The sequence below is a fragment of the Cervus elaphus genome, chromosome X, assembly GCF_910594005.1.
Source record: "Cervus elaphus chromosome X, mCerEla1.1, whole genome shotgun sequence".
NCBI classification, from domain to species: domain Eukaryota; kingdom Metazoa; phylum Chordata; class Mammalia; order Artiodactyla; family Cervidae; genus Cervus; species Cervus elaphus.
Window position 1 is genome coordinate 40,720,729 of NC_057848.1, and position 14,942 is coordinate 40,735,670.

At 37.9% G+C, this 14,942-nt stretch overlaps 1 long non-coding RNA gene across 1 annotated transcript in view; it reads right to left on the reverse strand.

The window, feature by feature from the left end:
• Positions 1-14,942, reverse strand: part of LOC122689185 — a 376,442-nt gene that overhangs the window by 229,388 nt on the left and 132,112 nt on the right. The gene's annotated exons all lie outside the window — the stretch shown is intronic.

Consider the following 14,942-nt stretch of genomic DNA (forward strand, 5'->3'; position numbering starts at 1 on the left):
CAGCTAAGCATATCATTTTGTAAACTGTGTACATCTATTTGTAAAAGATTTTGAGAGCCCCCAAGAATTACCATAGAAAGTTCCGAGTTTTCATTACTTTTTAAAGTTTAGTGAAAAAAGGAAACAGACACATCTGAGTTGTTCCCTGTCAGATTAACACTCAAGATCCATTTGTGTCCTTGGGCAGCATGAAAATACATTGCAAATATTTTGCATAACACCTGGGCAGTGGCAGGGGAAGATGAGTCTAGTGCAGGCTTCACACCAGAAACAAGAAATTGCCTTCTAGCTCCTTTTATGTTCATTTCTCTGTGATTTTTACACAAGTCCTTACCCTTCATTCCCTGGTGTTTCAGACGGTAATAAAAAATCTGCCTGCAATGCGGGACACCTGGGTTCAATCCCTGGATTGGGAAGATCCCCTGGAGGAAGGCACAGCAACCCACTCCAGTATTCTTGCCTGGAGAATCCCCATGGACAGAAGAGCCTGGCAGGGCACAGTCCATGGGGTCGCAGAGAGTTAGGCACAACTGAGTGGCTAAGCACACACTACCCTTCATTCATCTTTTTCTTTGTTTTTGTTCTACTTCTTGCATTGAACACTGAACTGATGTGGTTTAACAGAAATACTGAGCTCTGAACTCCTACAGCAAACCCAATAGAAATTGAAACAGTTAATAGTGTCTGTTTCAACTATGGTTACATTTTTTTCTTTTAAAAGATAATCTGTGCATTTTCTTCCATAAATCTGGGTTTATAATGACATCACTGGTTAGATGATTCTACAATAAAAAAAAAAAAAATGTCTCTAGGAAAAGTTTTAACAAAAGCCAAGACAACACAGACAAAACTGATATTTTAAAAAAAAGAGAACATATATAATGATTAGTACCTAGTTTCCAATTAACAAAGTCAATTTTAAAATTAAATATAATACATCTTCACACCTGTGCAAACAGATAGTAAAATTATTAACACATAATTACCTACTAGTGCTTCTGAGAATGACAGCATTTTAGAGTTTCGAGTGATCCTAAGGATCATATCCTTCAACCCTCTTATGTTTCAAGTGAGAAAAACAAGACCCAGAAATACTTGCCCAAGTCATACAGTTGGTTAGTGATTGAGCAGGATTGAAGAACAGTTCTAATAACTGACTGAAGTTTTCATTGATTTTAGTCATCCAAGCTGACCTAGACTAAAACTTGTAGTGTCATAAACATATACTCATAGGAATAAACAAGTTTTAAATCTGTACTTGAACTTAAACTCTTTCTTTCAGCATGTCTAAAAACAGTCAGAAATGGTACATTAGTTAAGACTCTAATCGATGATAAAGCGATATAATCATGGGGATAAGTATTCATGATGTATTTGCTTAAGACTGTTTAGATGACACAGTGAGAGGATAAAAGATGCTAAATAGGAAAATTTTATATTCTGATATTATTAGGTTGGGAGCTGGACCTTGAGAAAATGCATTTCAGTTGGATTTTTTTGATGACCTAAATTATCATGCGGTTCCAGTAGGAGATTTTAATATACAAAAAGGGTATGGTGGAGAGGAAGTTATCTAAAAATCTCCACCAGGAAAGACAAAATGATAACTCTGTTTCCATAACCAAATAAAATTCCCATTCTTAAATGGCCATCACCTTCCAACTCCTAAGAATAGTACCAGAGATACTAAATTCTAAAAGTTTTCCTTAAATTGAAAATGCTTTAGGAGAAAGAACCGGGTCTCATATTTTATTACTATCCCCACACATGGCAATTTATGAAAATTTGTTTAGCTGACCAGCAAATTATGAATTCACCAGTGAGGAATAAAACAAGATTGCTTTGTCAACCAACTATGGAAACTTCCATTTTAGATTGTATTAATGGTCAGTGTAACTGAATTTCTTCAGAATAAAATTGAGCTACACATCATAAAGACAGCTCTCAAATACTTCCTGAAAATAGCTTAACAACTCTGTGATTAAACCAACATAGAACTGAATGAATAACACACACAGATCTGCAAATTATGCAAATACATATCTTAGTTTCACTTGGAATAATGCTTTCTCCTAATGAGTTAGTATTAAGAGATGTTCTGAACACTCGACAGAGCAATGCCCAAACACAGCTTTGAAATGTACCAAGATGCCTTCTAACTGCCATATACTTTCTCCTTTCTGACAAGCAACACCCATTCCAATAATTAATTAATAGACTAATTCAGACCGAGTGGAAAGGAATGAACAATGTGCATTAAGTAGAGGCTTTCAAAAGCTGTTAAGGGTAATTTTTTTCCAAAATGCAACAAATGTTTAAAAGATATAAAAATGTAAAAGAGTCCAAATGTATTTGCAATGTAAAAGCAAAATGCCTGGAACTACAAACTTTTTTTTAACCTCAAATGTGAAAATATGCTGAGAGGTAATCAGATCTTTTCTCCTATAAGTTCTCATAATGGGGAAGAGGCAGAAAATACAGTGGAACATCTCTAGGTTTAATAGCTATTTTAGATCAGCCATTATTCCTCTAAAGGGGATGCACTTGCCACAGCTCTAAAGTTCCCAAGTTTCAGCCAAAACATTGTCTCTTCTAAGCAAGCTTAGACGTGCTTAGGAAGCACGGAGGCTTAGACTTGATCCTGAAAATGCAACAAGGTGCAGATTCTGGAGGGAGACACTCAGCTTTAAATCCTTGAATCTACCATTGTATTAGAAAAGATGGCATAGGTAATACTGTGGTAACCAATTAAACCTCAAATCTTAATGGCTTCATGCACAATAGGCTTATTTCTCACTGAAGGGACAAAAGCCATATGGGTCACTGGGGAGGTTCTACTCCACACAGTCACTCAGACATTCAGGCTACCAGAGGCCCCACCATTTTGTAGCTGTATCCTTCCAGGTCACCAAAGACAGGAGAAAAGAAAGCCTAAGAGTTGTATACTAGTCCTCAACTGCTTCACTACAGAAATGACAGGCATTACTTCTAGCCACATCTCATTCACCACAATGAACAGCAGGGTCCTGCCTAAATGCAAAAGGCCTGGATAATGTGGGTGAGCCCATGAATCTGATGAGCAGCTAATATCTTGTTCTTGGCCAAGACACTTGACCTCTCTACATGTTAGTTTCCCTTCATATAAAATAAAGTATATTCCTGGGTTGGGAAGATGCCCTGGAGGAGGAAATGGCAACCCACTCCAGTATTCTTGCCTAGAGAATCCCATGGACAGAGGAGCCTGGCGGGCTACAGCCCATGGGGTCGCAAGAGTTGGACACGACTTAGTGACTAAATTACTACTACTACTATGATAGTAAGTACCTTCGAGAGCTCAGTGGTAAAGATTCTGCCTGCCAACGCAGGAGCCACAGGAGAGGTGGGTTCCATCCCTGACGGGGGAAGAGCCCCTGGAGGAGGAAATGGCAACCCACTCCAGTATTCTTACTTGGGAAATCCCATGGACAGAGGAGCCTCGCAGGCTACTGTCCTTGGGGTCGCAAAGAGTCAGACACAACTGAGCATATACACCTCAGAGAGATATCTAAGGGAGGCAATGAGTTCACATGCAAAAAGCAGGCAGTACTGAGCCCAGCACATAACTCTCATTTCCCTGTCGTGTAGCACAGTGAATTAGTAACTGTGCTGGGTATAAGACACTCTGCAAACAGAGTTTTAAGTGTCAAGAGGATGTCCTACTTACTCGCAGGAACTGGCTAGATTTTTACATGTGCTGAAGTCAGCAAGACCATATTCAGAGGATCTTGGAGACTAAGCAAGCCACAGTAAGATGGGCAAGTGGAATTTTTAGTATAACTGATTTTCAGTTAGAAAGTATGATGACAGAATGAAGAAAAATAACAGTTTAGGAGTCAGATAAACCTGGATTTGAATCCTGGCTCTCTTGTCTATAGCTGTGGGATCTTTGCCAAATCCATGATAGGGTCTTTCCAAGAAACTTGCCTGTATTTCATTTGAAGGGTGCTACATCAGCATGGGTAGGTAGTTACTGTTTGCCTAGGATACACATACAAAGGGCCTAAGAGGAGGCATGCAGGTAGGGTGTTAGCCTAGTGTCTGGTGTCAAGTGTTGTTCCTGGGGGCAAGAACTGGAAACATGGTACCCTCCCCAAGGTATCTGGAATTGGAAATGCCAGTCGGGAATCAACGCAAAACACTTCAGGTGAGTAGAGCCAAACACTGGGAATGTAAATGCCAAATCTGAGGTCAGAGGTAGGAATGGTTTTGAAATGAAGTGAAGACTTTACAGTTAGAAGTAGAAAGACTGAAGGGAGGACAAGTTTGCAAATGAAAGAAAATTTCATTCAGCACAATTCCTGAGTACGATCATTCTCCTCATCTATGAAAACTAGGGAAAACAATAACTACCTAGCAGGGTGCTCAGGAAGAATCTGGGGAAAATAATCAATATAAAATATATCTATAGAATCATCAGCTGATTAGAGAAAATAAACGGTCATTCCCTTGTCCTCAAAGGTAACTCAAGCTTATTTGCAGACACACAAATCTATAAAAGGCTACTGACTGCTCCCAGTGCCAGATGCAAAATGCTGGGAGCCTATAGAATGGCAAACCCTTTTGGGCCCTAGCAATGGCCAAAACCTTGGGCAGAAAACAATACTATGAGGCTCTCCAACAGCATCCAGGTTTTTCCCTTCTCCTCTAACTCTGGGGAAAGCCTATGTATTCTGTACCTCTCTTCCTCGATCTCATCTGCTTCTCTTTTTTACTTCTCTCCTTCAGTGAGGTGATGTCTCCCAGTGATGCTAATGGTAAATCACTTCTTAGATAGCCAGATATGGTCCTCCAAGTAAGCAGAAGAAAGAGGGTCCATTAGAAGAGAAAAAATAGTCTGTTCCAAATAATGCAGCTAATCTCCTAAGGAATTACTAACGTGAGGTGGCATTAGCTTCCCTGGTAGCTCAGACAGTAAAGAATTCGCCTGCAATGCAAGAGACCTGGGTTCAATCCCTGGGTTGGAAAGATCCCCTGGAAGAGAGCATGGCAACTCACTCCAGTATTCTTGCCTGGAGAATCCCATGGACAGAGGAGCCTGGCAGGCTACAGTCCATGGGGTCACAGAGAGTTGGACAGGACTGAGGCAACTGAGCAGCAGCAGTAGCCTAGAGAGAATAAGAGAACGTTTTTAGAAGAGTAGACTCATACATCAGTCTCACCTTCGTCTTAGAATTTTCAAGTTCATATACATGGAAGAATCTCTATTTCACACACATCTTGGAACTTTAGAGTTATAAGCATCCACAGAGACCAGTTAACCCAACACTCTATTATAAAGAGAAGGAGGAACTTCGCTGGTAAGTCCAGTGGCTAAAACTTCAGTGCAGGGGCCCCAGGTTTGATCCTGGTTCAGGGAATTAGATCCCACGAGTAAAGGTCCTGAATGCCACAACTAAAAGCCAGCACAACCAAATAAATAAGTAAATACTTTTTAAAAATTGAAGATATGGAAACCAAACCAAAGAAACCAAAGACACTTGGGAAAAGGGCTTGTAGTGTTAATGGTAAGATGTACTTTCTACTACACCTCCTTGCCGCACTCCTCTACATCTACTCTGAGATACAAGAGATGACTTTTAGAGCTGCAGTAGTTTTGTGAGCTTCCTTTCCAAGCTGGGTAAAAGGCTTTACTATAACTTTGGTGATTTATTTCATTTCAGAATGATTAAGGTTGAAATTTATTACAGGCAGGCAACAGCAGCCAGTCAGAACAATCATTAATTCTTTTCAAGAACTCATTGAATTTCTCTGGCTCCTGTTGGAATTGTATTTAAGTATTCAAGAGAGAAAAAGCAAATGAAACATCTCAATGTATTAAGAAACTGGGTTCACACCAACTGTGATTTTTAAAAAGGAACCTTTCCCTGTAGGTTCATTTTATTCTGCAGTGAATGAGTGTAAATTCAGAAAATACGTCTAAATAGGCCTATTGGGAAGAAAAATGCAGACATGCATGCGTGTGTGTCTGTGATTACATTATTTTATTAATTGATTTGAGGGAAAAAAGCATATTTTGATTTTCCAGTTAAATATGTGGGCACAATTATTTCTACCTTACCATAGAGGATCTAAGTGCCTAAGAGAAACACCTTCATAGTTATTTCTAGGTTACATAATAATAGAGGAATAAAAGACCCAAACGGCACCTAAGACTACCATGGTTAAACTGAAATGAGATCCTCTTTAAAGCAGTTAGTTAATGCCCCAAATTTCCAAGTGCTAGGAGTAACTTCCCAAACTGTTTATATTTACATTACATAATGTAAATTATATTTTACATTACCTCATTTACATAAATGATTCTATACACAAAATACTAATGAGAAGTTGAATTAGACTTTTTCAAATTGAGAAATCTGCAGCAAGACTTATAGAACAAATGAGCACAGCATTTTACATACATTTTACTAAGGAAAATATGAATTACCTACCAGGGTGGTCAAGAAGGTTCAATGAAAATCCTAAATATAAAGCACACAGTGGAATCACTAGCTCTTAATAGGAAATAAATGATCATTTCCTCATCTTCAAGTGTAGTTCAAACCATTCCTAAACCTTGGACATTGCAAGGAATAAGTTTCTAAACAATCACTCAAAAATTTAGCAAAGGGATTCATTCAAGATAAACTTGTACCTCTATATGATTGTAACCAGTACTCAGGAATTCACCTCCATCCCTAATTCAATGCTTTCCAATAACACAGGTGGAAACAGAGCTGTACCTGCACCTCCCCTATCAGGGCTCCACTTTTCTACCCAGGTACCAATTCTGAACCCCCGTTCCACTGGCTTTTGATCTGGCTATTATTTCCTCAAGACAAAAACGAATAATGAATTCTGCTATTTCTCACCTGGTGGCATTTGTATTTCGTAGAAGACCAGATTACCAAAAAGCCATCTGAGGGCCAAATACATCCTTTTTAAGAGTGGAAACAATATAATTTGTGAGAAATTTTCTGAAACTTCTCTCATCTCCAACCAAAATCAGGACCAGGAGTAGAACCCTAGATGGGCCAGGGAATGGAAGGGACCAACAGTCTACTCTGAAATTCTTGTGTGAGTCAGTGACCGCTCACCACACAAGGCTAGCTCTAACATTGTGTTTGAGGGGTGTGATGTCACAGTGAGTTGTATTAGTATTTTAACTTCCTTCCTTAGCACCTCTTCAAATTCAGCCAGGAAAACTAAACTGGAAAGTGAATTAATACAATGTGACATAGGCAGAAATCAAACCACAGTCCTTCCAAATAGGATTGAGAGTATCAGGAGTGGCTAAAGAGTCCTGGTTCATACTCAAAATTCAGGGGGAAGAAAAGGAGAAAACACAAATTAAATGACAACCATGAGAACTCATATAATACTATTTTTATTATTATATCATGTATAAAAGAGATTTCATCTGTCCTATTCTATTGATATTATCAACTATCTCTTAGCCTCACCTACCTGCTTGCCAGGAGAGGTCATCTCTTTAACCGAACTGTTTGATATTGTTCATGGAGGCTTTCTTTGAAAGCAGTCAAAAATTCTACTTCAAAGCAGGATGGGGGGAAAGAGACCTTTTTGAAGGAAGCCATGGCTCTTTGGTTCTGATTCCATGAAACGTTATATGACCTGAGTAAATCTTCAAGCCTTGTGTTTCAAGGATCTTCAACATCTCTCCTTTCTTTGTTTTTTTTTTAAATGATTTTACGTATCTCCGAGCAACACCCTGGAAATAGCATAGTACCCTTGCATCATGTTTCAGTATAAGAAGTCCATCTTTCCTCAAAGAATCAAATCTTATAAACAGGAAGATACTTTAAGTAGGCAAGGGTGAGTTCTTCAACAGCTTTAGTGCTCTTCAAAGGGGTCTCAAAAGTCATAGCTGCTCAGGCAGCCCACCTCAAATTTAATCAGAGCTGCTTCATGTATATCTATTTTATACATTGAGGTTCTGAGGAAGTTGTTGCCAAAAGGTTGCATAGCTAAAATCAATTTCTTGAAAAACATACATATATCCCATCCATATTATGTGCTCAATTTATATGAGTTGATAAAAAAATATGTCTTTTAATATACAATGGAATGCTACTCAACCATAAAAAGGAACGATATAGGGTCATTTGTAGAGATTTGGATGGATCTGGCATCTGTCATACAGGGTGAAGTCATAAAGAGAAAAACAAATATCATATATTAACACATGTATATGGGATTTAGAAAAATGGTACAGATGAATCTATTTGCAAGCAGGAATAGAGATGCAGATGTAGGGAATGGATTTGTGGACATGGGGGTGGGGGGGACACGCACAATGAATTGAGAGATAGGAATTGATGTATGTGTACTATCGCATGTAAAACAGTTAGCTACTGGGAACCTACTGTATAGCACAGGGAACTCAGCTCGGTGCTCTGTGTTGACCTAGGGGGTGGGGGGCATGTCCAAGAGGGAGGAGATATATGTATTCATATGGCTGATTCACTTCATTATACAACAGAAACTAATAGAACATTGTACAGCCATTATACTCCAATTACTATAAACCTTTTGATGAAGCTTTCTATTTTCTTTGCTGCTCTACCATACACTAAAGCATGGGATGAGAGTTGGTATCTCTTATCCCCTACATTAAGCTTTCGTTCCCAGGCCACTGGCTGGTTAACTTTGACAGGCCCCCATCAACCACCTACAGAAACCACCATAACAAAATACCACAGACTGGGTGGCTTAAAGAACAGAAATTTCTTTTCTAACAGTTCTGGAGGCCAAAAGTGCATGATTCACGAGTCCACAAATTCAATTTTTGGTGAGGGCTCCCTTCTTGGCTTAAAGATAGATGCATTGTCACTGCGTCCTCACCTTTCCTCTATTCACATGCATAACACTCTCTCATGTTTCCTCCTCCTTTTTTATAAGGACACCAGTCCCACAGGATTAGGGCTGAAGGCTTATGACCTAATTATCTCATAAAGTCTCCATACACAAATACCATCATGTTGGGGATTAGGACTTCAAAATATAACTTTGAGGAAAACACAATTCTCTGTCCACAACAGAGAACAATGCCTCTTAAGGATGCCTTTTGGCCTCAAATTTTATATTTTCTGTTGTCTTCTTTTAACCATGTGATTGGACATGTCACATTTATTGGAATTAGCCAAGTATACCATCTGCTGGCAAAGTCACCCTCTCCACCACTAAAACATCACTTGGCTAAACTGATCTGTGGACAATGAATCTGGAAGCAAGACTCAAAATGTAAGCAGAATTGTAAAATGAAGAAAAGAAAACCCCTCGCGCAAAACCTCTCCTTCAGAGTCTATTATGATGGTGATCATTTCCTCCTTCATCCTCGTCTAAATGCCAAGTATCAGAATTATCCATTTGGTTCAAAAAGGGGAGAAAGGAATGAAATAGAAAACAAAAAAAGCAAAAAACCCAAAATGAATCCTTTCTCCATAAAATCACTGGTGAAATGAATTCAGACAACAATGGCAGAAGACATGGGTTGCCATTCTCTCTCCACAGGATTCTACTATTAAAAGATTGTCATGAACTTCTCTGGTGGCTCAATGGTTAAGAATCCGCCTGCCAATGCAGGGGACATGTGTTCAATCCCTGGTCTGGGAAGATTCCACATGCTGTGGAGCAACTAAGCCCAAGCACCACAACTTCTGAACCCACGCCCTAGAGTCCATGAGCTGCAACTGCTGAAGCCCCCACACCGAGAACCTGTGCTCCACAACAAGAGAAGCCACCACAATGAGAAGGCCACACAGCCTAATCAAGAGTAGCCCCTGCTCACCGCAACTAGAGAAAGCCCACGAGCAGCAACAAAGACCCACCACAGCCCCCCAAAAAATGAATAAATTAACCAAAACAGGATTGCCACACATTAATTCCTCAAATTAGTCAGTTGTCAGTTTAAGAAGGTAGAGTCTGCTCTGAGAAATATAAAAATGAAGCATAGTAGTAACAAAGGCTCATGCAAGGTGAGAAGGAAGGGCTACTAGAGCCTCCCCATCCCAGGGAGGGGTTTTGAATCTGGAACAGCCAGGGGAGGGAAGGCCCAGTTACCAGACCAAAAGAGAGCAGCCAAAAGGTTGATATAGGAACTCAGTAGCAGGAGAGACATGAATCAAGCTATCATCACCATTTGGCCTAGGAACATTCTGGGTGCTTAATGAAGACTATGAATAGAGCAACTCAATTTCAAGGCAAAATGGTCACCAGGGTCAGGTCAGGTAGCAAAAGTCATCAACTCCAAAAGTGAATACCTAGTAGGTGCTCAATATAGGTGTGCTAAATTGAACTGAAACTTGGGCTCACCCTGCCTGTATCCTTGATTAAAGATACTTGAAGGCATTTATCTTTATTTCCTGTTGGTAGGTTATCTCTTATAACAGTGTATCTATTAATTAGCTTGTCCACATGCCTTGCATATCTCAAAAATAAGGACAAATACAGATAAAACCTATACCCAAAATCAGGAGCAATTTTGTTTAATGGCAGCATGCCGTTAACCTTGGCACTGCTTCCTTCACTTTGCCTTTGAGGGGTGATGAAGAAAAATAATAAACCTTGCCTTTCTGTAACACCTTGACATCACCAAGGGTTTTTCATTACTCCTCCTGGCTTATTTGTTAAAAACACAATTTCAGAACACAGAGGGGTACCAAAATCAGGGAGCTTTTATTCCACCACCCCTTGTCTGAGAGAGGTAGGCACATGGGAAAAAAAAAAAAAAAAGAAAGAACCTGTCATTCACATCTTCAAGCAGATGGAATTCTTCTGGGACTCGAGGTGACCCAGAACAAAACTAACCCACGAAAAACTCTCTTTATGATCCCTCTTGTTCCTCTATTATAAGCCAACAGACAAAGCCCCACATATCAATTCCCCAGCTGGTCCTGGTGCCAAAGTAATTTCAACACCAAAACCCACTCAGCCCCGGAGAATAAGAAACAGCACATGTACTGGAGGCTGTTTGATTAAAGCTCACAGGCTGCATCTTACAGAGCTTCTGCCCTTTAGAAAGCTCAAAGTCCCTTAGCCAAGTGTGCCTTTGATTACCTGCCCTCTGAAAAGCCTGAGATCACCTCTTCTGCTTCATCAAAGGCTAGAAAAAAGGCAGGGAGGAATTTCAACCCCAGTTGTATTAACACACCACCTGAAACACTTGAAGAGAACTTGAAAAGTGACCTTTGCATATTTTAGTGAAATGCACATACAACTTGCTTGCTGAGACATTTATAAACATCTATGTATTAAAATACAGGATAAAGCTATTCCCTATGTAAGTGATGTGCCACTGGCAGTATGAATAACAAAAGCAGAACTTCAGAATGACAGGGCTGCCTGATATGTTTTCATAATTAACAGTCTCTGTATTTTAGAGCTTATTACAGTTCACTGAAAAGTTGAGTGGAATGTCCAGAGAGTTCCCATGTACCCTCTTAACACCCCTGACCACACACACACAATTACCTATTATTAACATCTTACATTAGCAAGCTACATTTGTTACAACTGATGAGCCAATATTAATACATCATTATTAACTAAAATCCATAGACTGCATTAGAGTTCACTCTGTGTTTTACATTCTATAGGTTTTGACAAATGTATAAGGACATGTAGTCACCATTATAGAGCCATACAGAAAGTTTCTCTGCTCTAAACACACACTGTGCTCCACTTATTAATCCCTCCCTTTCCTCAATCCCTGGCAAGCACTGATCTTTTTATTGTCTCCATAGTTTTGCCTATTTTCAGAATGTCATACAGTTGAAATTATACTATATGTAGACTTCTCAGATTGGCTTCTTTCACTTAGCAATATTCAATCAAGTTTCTCTGTGTCCTTTTATAGCATAGAATTTCATTTTTTAGCACTGAATAATATTGTTTTATGGATGTGCCACAATTTATCCATTAACCTACTAAAGGACATTTTGGTTGCTTCTGAGTTGCAGCAACTATGAATAAAGTTGTTATAAACATCCACATGCAGGTTTTCATGTGGATACAAATTTTCAATTCATTTGGGTAAATATTGAAGAGTGTGATTAATGGATCTTAAGGCAGGAGTATGCATAGTTTCATTAAGAAATCACCAAACTGTCAAAGTGACTGTACCATTTTGCATTCTCACCAGCAATGAATCAGAGTTCCTATTGCTCCACATTTTCACTAGCATCTGGTGTTATCAAGTGTTTTAGGATTTTTTATGGAGTAGTATGTCAGTATTATTTGAACTTACAATCCCCTGATGACACATAATGCTGGGCATCTTTTCATATGCTTACTTGTCATGTGTATTTCTTCTTTGGTGAGGTGTCTTGGCAGATGTTTTGCCTACTTTTTAACTATGTTGTTTTCTCATTATTAAATTTTAAGATATTTGTGTATTTTCAATATCATTTTTTTAAACAGATATGTGCTTAACAAAGATTTTCTCTCAATCTGTGCCTTGTCTTATCATTCTCTTGTGCCTTTAGCAGTGCAGAAGTTCTTAATTTTAATGAAGTCCAACTTTCCAATTTTTTCTTCAATGTATTTCTATTTGTATATGTATGTAAAATATCATCAGACACAAGGTCACCTAGATTTTCTCCTATCTTATCTTCAAGGAGTTTTATAGCTCTGCATTTTCCATCCAAGTTGACCATTCATTTTGATTTACTTTCTTTGGAACTTGTAAGGCCCGAGTCTAGTGATTGATTGTTTTGGCATATAGATGTCCTTCTTTCATCTTAGTGAATTACCTAAGCCTCCCAGGATGATACGGAAAAGGAATGGTAAGTAGGGACATCTGTGTCTTGCTCCTGATCATAGCAGGAAGCATCTAGTCTCTTGCCATTTAAGTATGATGTTAGCTGCAGGTTTTTTGTAGATGTTCTTTCCTAAGTTAAGGAACTTTTCCTCTATTTCTAATTTGCTGAGTTTTTAATCGTGAATGGATATTGGATTTCGTCAAATGCTTTTTCTACATCTATTGATATGATTACACGATTTTTCCTTTTTAGCCTATTGATATGATGGATTACATTAACTGTCAGCAACAATTTTCCAAGCTAATGTCCCATAATAATGTATGTTGATAAAATCTTAGTAAATAATAGAATATTATAGAATTCTTTAGAATATTAGGCAGCCATTAATCAGGTTCTCAAAAATACTCAACAAGAGAAAAATGTTACTTATAATAAGCATTGGAAGAGTGATGTACAATACGCTGGGTGTGTATATAATACACACACATACAATGCTCTATATTTTTAAACTCAAACAGATATGTATCACCAACAAAAATCACAGGAATTTGAACATGGCACTTAATAGACTTTAAAAAGGATACTTGTTTACTATATAAAAATTGAAACTAGAAAGCAGAGTGTCACTTTGTCTAATCTCAGATGGGAATGTGTGTTGGGTGACTCGCATATTTTGCCACTCTGTAAATCTCTATTAATAACCATGAAAGCACTGTGAGTATTGATTTTAGGATCGTGAATTTCCATAATTAGGGGAGATTTTCAAATATGGAATCTATAAGCAAGCATCACTTCATATAAATATAGATACAGGTATACATATATAAGGACAGTTAAAAATTACTTTAAAATGGGAAAGGTAATATATATAATACTGCAAGGAAATATATTTATAGTAATGTTTATTGCAAGTGATCTAAATTTGTATAATTTGTACATTTCAGTTTTTCAAATTTTCTTTTTTACATGATAAGAGGTTTGTCATGAAGTCAACTGCAACAGTAATAAATTTTCTAAACCTAAAGTTTATTGAAAAATAGCTAATTATGGCACTTCCATGCTATAAAATACTATTCATTCTTTAAAGATTACATTTAAGAAAAGTTTGATAATATAGCATATGCTATATGAAAAAGCATATGCTGAATGAAAAAGATATAAAATAAATAAATATATACACACACACTCAAGGTTCTAAACTCTATCAAGAAATGGCTATCAGGATATAGGTGAAAAAGCTAGCAATATTTCTCTCTAGGGGTGGAATCATGAGCAACTGTTATCCTTTTTTTCCCTCCAAATGGCTACATTTTCTAAACCTTTTAAATGAGTACCACATCTCTCTCTCAAAATAGAAAAAGAATTATTTACTGTCTCTAGTAAGTAAGCAAAATCTCATAGATCTAGGCCCTTTTTCAGAAACATAAGATAACCTCATAAATTTTAAATTCCTTTCCAAGGAAGTTATCTAGATTCAGGTACATTTTAGTTATAATATTCTGTTTTCCCACTATTTCTATAGTGAACAGGAATGCTTTTAAAATAAATCAAAAACCATTAAAAAAGAAAATCGTACTGGGAAATGTTACTAAATTGAACTAATCCAGGCAAGCATTTCAAAGTAACATAAATTGAAAGATGAGATTATCAATCTCTTTAACTTCATGGAAGCCAGCAGGATAAAGAGAAGAAAACCATATGTGAGCAGAGGTCGTAATCAGAGTGAGAGAAGCTGATGGCAAACATTTACTTCCTCAAGCTCCAGGGCTGCATATTAACATCATAAGATTCCTTACAAATAAATATTGGTTTTGAAAAAGTGTATACATTTTATTGAAACACTGTCTATTTGGGTCTGATGAAAAGCCTGTCTGTAAGGCTATTAAATCACAAAACACATCAAAGACAACACAGCTTCTAAGCAGATGTGCAAGCTTTTGTTACGGCAAAACGTCTTTAAGCTGGGAGCATACTACCTCTTATGCTGGATTTTGTTCCCTAAGACTTCCTTGTGAAGAAATTAAATTAAAAAATAGACTTCCTTGATTACGGCTAGAAACTTTCTTCCAAGTCCCCAAACAGACTCAAACACAGAAAAAAACAATATGAGTTGACTCAGAACTTCGAGCTTCTAAAATCTGA